Source organism: Tenrec ecaudatus, chromosome 10 (assembly GCF_050624435.1).
Source record: "Tenrec ecaudatus isolate mTenEca1 chromosome 10, mTenEca1.hap1, whole genome shotgun sequence".
NCBI classification, from domain to species: Eukaryota; Metazoa; Chordata; class Mammalia; order Afrosoricida; family Tenrecidae; genus Tenrec; species Tenrec ecaudatus.
This window is the reverse complement of record NC_134539.1, coordinates 29926539-29935539: the sequence shown is the minus strand read 5'-3', so window position 1 is coordinate 29935539 and position 9001 is coordinate 29926539. Positions and strand designations below refer to the sequence as shown.

The 9001-nt window shown below is 38.6% G+C and overlaps 1 pseudogene; it reads right to left on the bottom strand.

Moving 5' to 3' along the window:
- Positions 1-4253: 4253 nt before the first annotated feature.
- LOC142458964 (heat shock factor protein 2 pseudogene) lies at positions 4254-6150 on the bottom strand (annotated as a pseudogene).
- Between the last annotated feature and the right edge of the window lie 2851 nt (positions 6151-9001).

The window sequence follows — 9001 nt, the reverse complement described above, 5'->3', positions numbered from 1 at the left end:
TCTATGTCTTATTTTATTTTAAAGGAGATCTAATGTTGGAATTATTTCTTTTTATCCGGAATTTCTGGCTAGGAATGTCAACCTGTAGCACAGGACTGTGTGTTTGGTTTCAAGCCTTATCTATGTCTAGAAACTTTTGTGAATCAATCAGTCTAACAAATAAGATTACCTTACACGATGACTATGGTCCAAATCAACTCCAGATTTCCCTTTTGTAAGTGTAATTTGTCTCAACGAGGACTGTGCCTATAGCTAGGGCTGACTCATTATTCTTCTCTATTGGTATTTTCTGTTTTCTTCTTCATTGATCCATATATCTGAGGGACCAGAATTCTCACAAAGGTACAGGCCTGAGTTAAAACTCTATACAAGAGGAACCTAAAACCTATTCTCAGTCATTAGGGGCTAGTTTTGATTAAAAAATTAAGTAAAAGGTAAGATTTGGATTATTTTTGATATGTTATAATTTCTCAAAATTATTGAAAATTGTTCTTGTCTTATCTCCAGAGCAAGAAAACAAAAATTAAAAACAAAAACTTAGATATTATAAAATTACAGAAATGTTGGACTAGTTGGACTCTTGTAGACTTTGGTAGAGACTGGGTGCACCAGTCCGGACAATGCCAGGCCATGCTGTGCTTGGAAATAAATGCCAATATCTCAGAAGCCTATGTCTAAAACAGGTAACTTTTTGCTCAAAGCTTAGCATAGTTACAAATGGAACCAGTGCTAATAACATTTTAATAATTAGTTTTGAAGAATTTTTAAGATCTGTGGTGAAATTGTTAAATTGTTTTACACAATGCTGTTTACATTTCTAGGTGAATTAAAATGTCTATGAAATGATAATGAAATATGTAAAACCAAGAAAAATACAAAGTGTGCAGATTTGGAAGTTTGTGAGAGGCAAACAAGCAAGAGAAGAACAATAGGCAAAAGAGAATTGATAACAACATTTACAAACCTCTATATTTAAACATGTGTAAACATAATTAAGACAAAAACAACAAACTAGCAAAACTTTGCATATGATTATGATGAATATTCTTATATACACATCGTTTATCTATTGCTGTAATAGTGCCGAATAAGAACCACAATATCTCATTGGAAAAAGTAATACACATTTAGTTAGCTCATGCCACTTGTCTGCCGGTACTTTGAGGACGAAGGCGCAGCTGACCCAAGCCATCGCAGTTTTCACTGCTTCATATGCATGCGAAAGTTGAATACTGAACAAGGGAGACCAAAGAAGAATGGATGCATGTGAATTATGTTGTTGGTGAAGAATATTGAAAATACCAAGGACTACTGAGAGGACAACCAGCCTGGCTTGGAAGAAGTATGGCTGGGTTGACCCAGTGGCTGCATCAGTGGGCTCAGGCATAAGCCATTGCAGGGATGAGTCATGACTGTGCAGTGTTTCATTCAATTGTGCACAGTGTCGCGAGGGGTCGGAATCCACTCAGTAGCACCTAGCAGCAAAAACACGAGTTCATAAGTCTTTTGGGCTCAGTTTATCCCCTCTGGGCTTGGTTACTGTTTAAGGTAATATCAGGGACAGAATAAAGCAAACCAAACTAAACCCACTGCCATGAAATCAATTTGCTTACCTGACAGCACCACAGGGCTACTTCAGAGGCGCACCTAGGGGGCTCTGTTTATCGTGCTTTCTAGCAAACGTGGTGACAACTGGCTGTCACTTCATACGGTGCAGTATTGGCTTGGAGCTAGGATGAAGTGATGAGACATTGATTTGGTGGGTCTTACCTCCAGCCAGCTCATAGAGAAAAGTTCTCCTGGAAGTGGCAGAGAAACGTACACCTTTCCATAGCTCTGTTTATGTCACTTCTGGAGCCATGCCATTATGTCATACAAGTCACATAATTGATCCCAGAATTTAGGAATGTTCTGAGTGGGAAGACGCTGGAAAGTTTCTTGGCAGAAGAGCAGAGCACAGGAAGGGGCAGAGAATGGTGTTCTCAGTACAGTCCATAGAAAGAGCTTCATTTAATTTGTATGAAGAATGATGAGTTACCCGCTAGAAAAATAAACAAAGATATATACTTAATATGCAGAAAAATACTAAAATATACAGGGCACATGACTTAAAGCATCTGATTTGGGGATTCTGTTTAATTTTTCTGAATATTGATGTCCAAATTATCTAGCACTATTTGTTTAAGAGACAGTTTATTCATTGAAAGTTCTTTTTGCCCTTTTGTTGAACATCACCTGCATGCAGATGGCTGGATTTATTTCTAGGTTCTCAATTCTATTCAAATGGCCTACGTGTTAGACTGGCCAATGCCAGCAGGCCAATGAGTAACCACTATGTCACCAGCGCTCCTAAAACCAAATCCTCTACCATGCAATTGACTCTGACTCATGGCAACCCTATGGGGCAAGACCTGAGATTGCAGTACACCTATAGATGACTTTGGGGACTGTTGACATTGTACCCAACCCATCAGCATGACCGTGTGTATATATATTCATTTATGTAGGTCTCTTGTTTTCTCGCAGTGGTAGTTTACGTTTCCTTTGTGTAAAACTTTTCTAGTCTTTGTTAGGTTCATTTCTAGTTATTTTATTCTTTGGGAGATGATGCGAACTCTATGTTTTCTCGGTCTTATTTTCAGAGTTCTTCTTAGCCTAGGAACAAAGGACTTTGAGTATTGATTTAGGATGCCGTGACTCAGTTCACTCTCCTAAAAGTTCTAACACAACTTTCTCCTGGCGCCTGCAGACTTTTCTATGAAGAGGATAATGCCACGAATAAGGATGCTTTGACCTTTCCTTACCAGCTTGCATATCTTTTGTTTTCTTCACTTGCCCGTGTGACGGTGAGAACTGGCAGTAGAATATTAAAGAAGGGCGCCGAAAATAGGAATCTTAGCATCATTCTTGCTCACAAAGAAAGCAGCTCTCAACAATGTTGCATATGTGACTCTGACTACATTTTAAAAATTTCTTTCTATTCATATTATACTGAGAGTTTTATTAGCAAAGAGTGATGGATTTTATCAAACGTACTTTCTACATCAATTTTTTATGTACTAATTACATTGATTTATTTCCTAATTTTGAACCTTCCTTGCACGTCTAGTATACATCTTACTAGAACAGGATGTAAGTTTAATTTTGATATGCTGTTAAATCTGTTGGTTAGAGTTTTGTTTGAATTTTTGTGTCTGTATTCATGAGGGATATTTGATTTTTTTGTAATTTTCTTTTATAGCTTCTTGTCTGGCTTTGGTAACAGTGTTATGTAGCCAAGATGATAAACCACTATGTTACAAGGCCTTAGTTAATGTAGCATAGTATTCAAAATGGTCATTTCGTTAATTAAAACAGTATTTTTTTCTAATGAAGCCTGAGAGCCTTGTCTTCTCCTCATATTCTTTAATTCTTCAGTGAAGTCCCTCTCTTGATCATATTCTAAAGAATACCATCATCATATTCTCAATCACAGCCACAGATGTTTTTATATATTCTGTTTTATTCTCCTCTAATTAAAAAAATTAGTTTCATGTTAAATTTCTTCTATTTCTCAATAATTTTAAAATAAGGTCTTATTCTGTTTCTATATATTTAAATTTCCTCTTATTTTGCTTTTTAAAAATTATCAGTTTTATAAAATTTGGGCTAAGAAGCTGTTTTACATTATCTTAATGTTTTAAAGCTTTATTTTCTTTTGTTTCATTTTGGTGAGTAGCTATACTAATTTTTTTTTTACTCAACATTCATTATATTTATTTGACTTTAAGTATGGTTCAATAAAACACAAACAAATCAGAAAACGTTTACTTAAAACTAGTCCAATGGGGTCAGATGGGGCTGACTCCATCCTATCCCTTCGTGCTTTCTTCCATGCAGATGAAGCTGGAACCCTAGCCGAGAGGGAGCAACCCATGTACATTTTCCTTTCCTGTTGAACACGAACTGTTCTGAACATAAATGAAACTTTTTTACAAGATACAGGCACTTTATGTTCCCAGCTTTAAAAATAAGCAAAGTGGAAAATATTTAATAAAATAATGAGAACATACAAAGCTTTAAGAGTCCTACCAATAGTTCTAGAGACCCACACTCAATGAAATCAGACATTATCAAATAAGTAAAACAAACAAATGAAAGTTTAAACTGGGGTTAGTGGGTTTTTATATAAAAATGAAATCCAATTTACTGCAACTGGCGAAAAATGGCCATTTAAATCCAACTTAAAAGAGATGCCAACATTGTGAATTGAATCTTGTGTCCCTATGTAGCTGAGTAACATCTGACAGCTTTGCAAAAAAAAATTGTGTCTTTAGTGAGAAAAGCAAAAGGTGCTTTAGATTCCACAGTATCCAATTAAACAAAACAAAGCAATTTACAAAAAGAAAAAGCACCAAATGATACTTTAAATAAATAACTCATCATCTTGATGAATATATACACAAAGTCCAGTTCTTGAAGATTTAGCTATCTAAAAGTGGCATATCACTATCCAGCGGTGCAGGAGCAAGTTCACATAAATAAAACAGCGTGGCTTCACTAGCTTCAGCTTCAGTGAGTGGCTCCAGACGAACAAGCTTACTTTGGGTTGGTTCTGGATCCAGGCTACTTTCCAGGAGCTCATCAACTTCTATGGGTTTCTCTATAGAAGACGCAGCTTCTGATGCTGCTGTTGTACTTCCCTGTTCAACAGTAGAAGTGGGGTTCCCATCAAGGAATGCGAGGAGTGGAAAGGCGGTGTACTGGATAAGTTGCTTATCTGTTTTGGGTTTAGATATTCTTCCTTCTTCTGAAAGTGGCTGAACTACGTTGTTCTTGGTGGTTTCTAATCCTTTATTCTCTGATTTTGTATTATTGATGTAATCTGTGGGATTCATCTGCACAGAACTAGTGAAAAGATCAACCAGAAGATCTGGGTCTATGCTAAATTGTCTTCCTGACAGCATGGCTTGGAAGTCCTCCAAACTGCAATCAATACTGTCAAGATAATCCAACAGCTCAACCTTGCCCAAAAGATTGAAATTATCATTCAAAATGGAGTCCATCACGCTCGCGGGATCTTCCGTGGGCAGACTGGAGGAGCCAGTCAGCTGCACAGCACTTGACATCAGGGGGCTGGTGCTGTCACTATTTGGACTTAGAGACTCTTGGGCTGCTTCACTCTGATCTCCACTCTGAATGACAGATGCATACTCATCTTCATTGTCATCTTCAACAATGACAATATCAGGGTACTGGCTACAGTTTGAGGCATCAGATATGACATCTTCATTTGTTTCTGGAATAACTGGAATATTTTCTTCATCTGCATTATTATCAGTAACATCATATATAAAGATATCATCTGAAATCCGTTCCCTTGGTTTTAAACCTTCAGTTCTACTATGTGGAACTTTGTGATGGTGATTATCAGCTGGTTCTTTGACTATGTGCTGAAACAGATTCTTCTTTTGGGCTCCATTAGTATTTAAGAGTAGAGGTCTTTTACATTTTAAACTCACAAGTTGGTTATTCTGAACCAATGTGACAATAAATTGGACAATTTTTCGAATAACTTGTTGCTGTTGTGCATGTTTCCTCGCAATTCTGACACCTCCTTCCAAAGGGACTCATTCTCACTTTTCAATTCAGAAAGCCTGGACTCAATCGTTTCTTGCTTTATTTGAACCTTCTGAGCACTACTCATAATTTTTGTTAAATCTTCCTGACGAATTTTATTTTCTTCTGGTTTTGATGATGAAACCTTTCGTTTGATATTTTCTAACAAGTCATCCTGGCCTTGTTTGAAGTAAGGATGTTGAAATTCAACAGGACCATCTCGTTCTTGCTTTATAATTCCAGAGTCAATATGTACTACTTTACGAAATCCATACATATTCAATTGCCTCACAAAGCTTGCCATGTTATTGTGTTTGAAGTATTTGGGAAGAATTTCTTTTGCAAATCTTTGTTCATCCAAAACCAGAAAACTTTGACCATTCTGGCTCCAGGTGATGAACTCGTTGGTGTGGGTTTCCTCCACCAGAGTCCACAGCTTGCTGAGGAAGGCCGGCACATTCGAACTCTGCTTCATTGTTACCCAGGTGCGGGGATTCCAAATTCGACACCCGAACGAGGTGGGAGCCGCGGCGGTGGCAGCTGTGCCTGGAGAAGGTCCACGACGCAGGCCGCTATACTAATTTTCTTTGTGGTTTCTATGAATCTATTTTGATCTTCCTACATTTAAAACAGTTGCTTACATCTTGCTATCTCTTAACTTTCTATGTGCAAGTACTATATTATGCCATTTATTCCCTCTTTTTGTTTTGAAATTCTGTCATTTATAATCTCTTTACTATATAGGGATGCCATGGTATGTCTTCTTTTTCTTTTAAAAATCATTTTAATGGGGGCTCATACAACTCTTATCACAATCCATACACACATCTATTGTGTCAAGCACATTTGTACATTTGTTGCCATCATCATTCTCAAAATATTTGCTTTCTACTTGAGCCCTTGGTATCAGCTCCTCATTTTTCCCTCCCTCCCCATCCCTCCTCCCTCACAAACCCTTGATAATTTATAAGGTATTATTATTTTTTCATGTCTTACACTGTCTGACATCTCCCTTCACCCACATTTCTGTTGTCCGTCCCCCAGGGAGGGGGTTATACGTAGATCCTTGTGATCGGTTTCTTCTTTCTACTCCACCTTTCCCTTTCCCTCCTGGTATCACTACTCTCATTATTGTTCCCGAGGGGTTTATCTGTCCTGGATTCCCTGTGTTTCCACTTCCTATCTGTACCAGTGTACATCCTCTGGTCTAGCTGGATTTGTAAGGTAGAATGGGGATCATGATAGTGGGAAAGGGGTGCAGGAAGCATTAAAGAACTAGAGGAAAGTTGTATGTTTCATCGTTGCTATACTGCACCCTGACTGGATTGTCTCCTCCTCGTGACCCTTCCATAAGGGGATGTCCAGTTGCCTACAGATGGGCTTTGGGTCTCCACTCTACATTCCCTATCATTCACAATGATATGATTATTTTTCCTTGATGCCTGATACCTGATCCCATGGACATCTTGTGATTACACAGGCTGGTGTGCTTCTTCCATGTGGGCTTTGTTGTTTCTCAGCTAGATGGCCTCTTGTTTGCCTTCAAGCCTTTAAGACCACAGACACTATATCTCTTGATAGCCAGGCACCGTCAGCTTTTCTTCACCACATTTGCTTATGTATCCACTTTGTCGGGAGGGTGAGCATCATGTAATGCCAGTTTAATAGAACCAAATGTTGTTGCATTGAGGGAGTACTTGAGTATAGGCCAAATGTCCATCTGTTACCTTAACCCTAAACCTAGAAATATATGCACATAGATCTATTTCCCCATAGTCATATATAAAAGTATTTACATATATACATGCCTGTATTTAGACCTCTATAAATGCCCTTCGCCTCCTAGTTTTTTCCTCTATTTCCTTTTACTTTTCTCTTGTCCCACTAGCATGCTCAGCCTTCGTTTGGGTTTCACTAATTCCTCTCGGTTACATTGCCCTTAATCGAGCCCTACCAGGCTTTCTACACCCTCCTTGCCACTGATTTTTGGATCACTTGTTGTTCCTTTGTTTCTGGGTTTGTTAATACCACTTCCTTTCCCCCACCTCCCTCTCTCCCATGTCCCCCCAGAACCATTGGTCCTATTGTTTTCTCCTCTAGATTGTTTTTCCAGCCTATCTTATCTAGATAAACCCACTGAAATCATAATATGCACAAAAAGCAAGACAAAGCAAAACAAAGCAATGGAAGAAAATAAAATAACACCAAAAAACCAAAGCCAAAGAAAAAAGAAAAGCCTGTATATAGTTCAAGGTCTGTTTGTTAACCTTTAGGAGTGTTTTCCAGTTGAGTCTGATGGGGTGCCATGCCCTGGTTCCAAAGTCTATTTTTGATATTCCCTCGGGATTCCTTGCTCTGCTCCCCTTGCTGTTCTGTTACATGCCTGTAGTGTTTTGCTCGGTGTGGTGGGGTCAGATCAGATAAAATTCCCATATTTTGTCTCCAGTGTTTTCCCCCATAGGGCTATGAGTCAGTGAGGGATATAGTGTCTCGTAGTGGGGCCAGCCCTATGGTCCTCTCTTTGCATTGACTGCTCTGAGCAGGGATATCATCCTCAAGGCTTTGTGGGCCAGGAGATGCTCCACTCTCTCTTCCTTCCCCTTCTTTTGCTCCTGTGTGCTCTGATCAGGCATCTCTCTCTCCCTGCACTGTAGTTTCAGTGCTTTCCTCTGAAGCAAATTCTTCTGTGGAGAGGGGTGGCTGTACATGGAGTTGGGATTGGAGCTGGCCCCTCAGACCTCTCTACTGGTTCCCTGCTTCATGCAGGTATCTTAGAGCATTTTGGAGTACCTGGTTGAAGTCTGGTCCCTTGTTCCCCGTGGAGATTGAAACAACACCCTCCCCTTGGATGGGTTAGTGCCCTGTTCCCCTGCTACCCAACAGTATGTCTTCCAATTTCTCTCTTTGACTGTATTTCTCTCTAAAATAATTTTAATTACTTTTTTTGAAAAGTAATAAAGATTAAACAAAAATTGAATATTCAGTACTGATGAGATATCTGTTATATAGCTGCAGCATATTATGTATGTAGAAATATAAATTAAGGTGAATTTCATAGAATAATATTAACTCATATTAAGTACATTATTTTTACACCAGTAGATAGCTTTTATTCTTGTAAATCTACCACTTAGTATCTCGAATTGGAACTGTTTTGGACACTGGGCTAACTGTTAAGATGTAATTATTCAGTGTTATTTTTATGAGCTAAATTTGGAAATACTCTCTAAGTTTAACAATTGGTGAGTGTAGCCAGGCCTAAATCAAGTAGGGAATGAATGACAAAGGGAGCCTGGTAAGATGATAAGCCCTCTTACCCATCCTTCTGAGATATAAGGCATGGATCTGACTTTGCCATCAGAGTCATACTATGTGGTTGCAGCAAATTCCTCCCTTGAGAAAA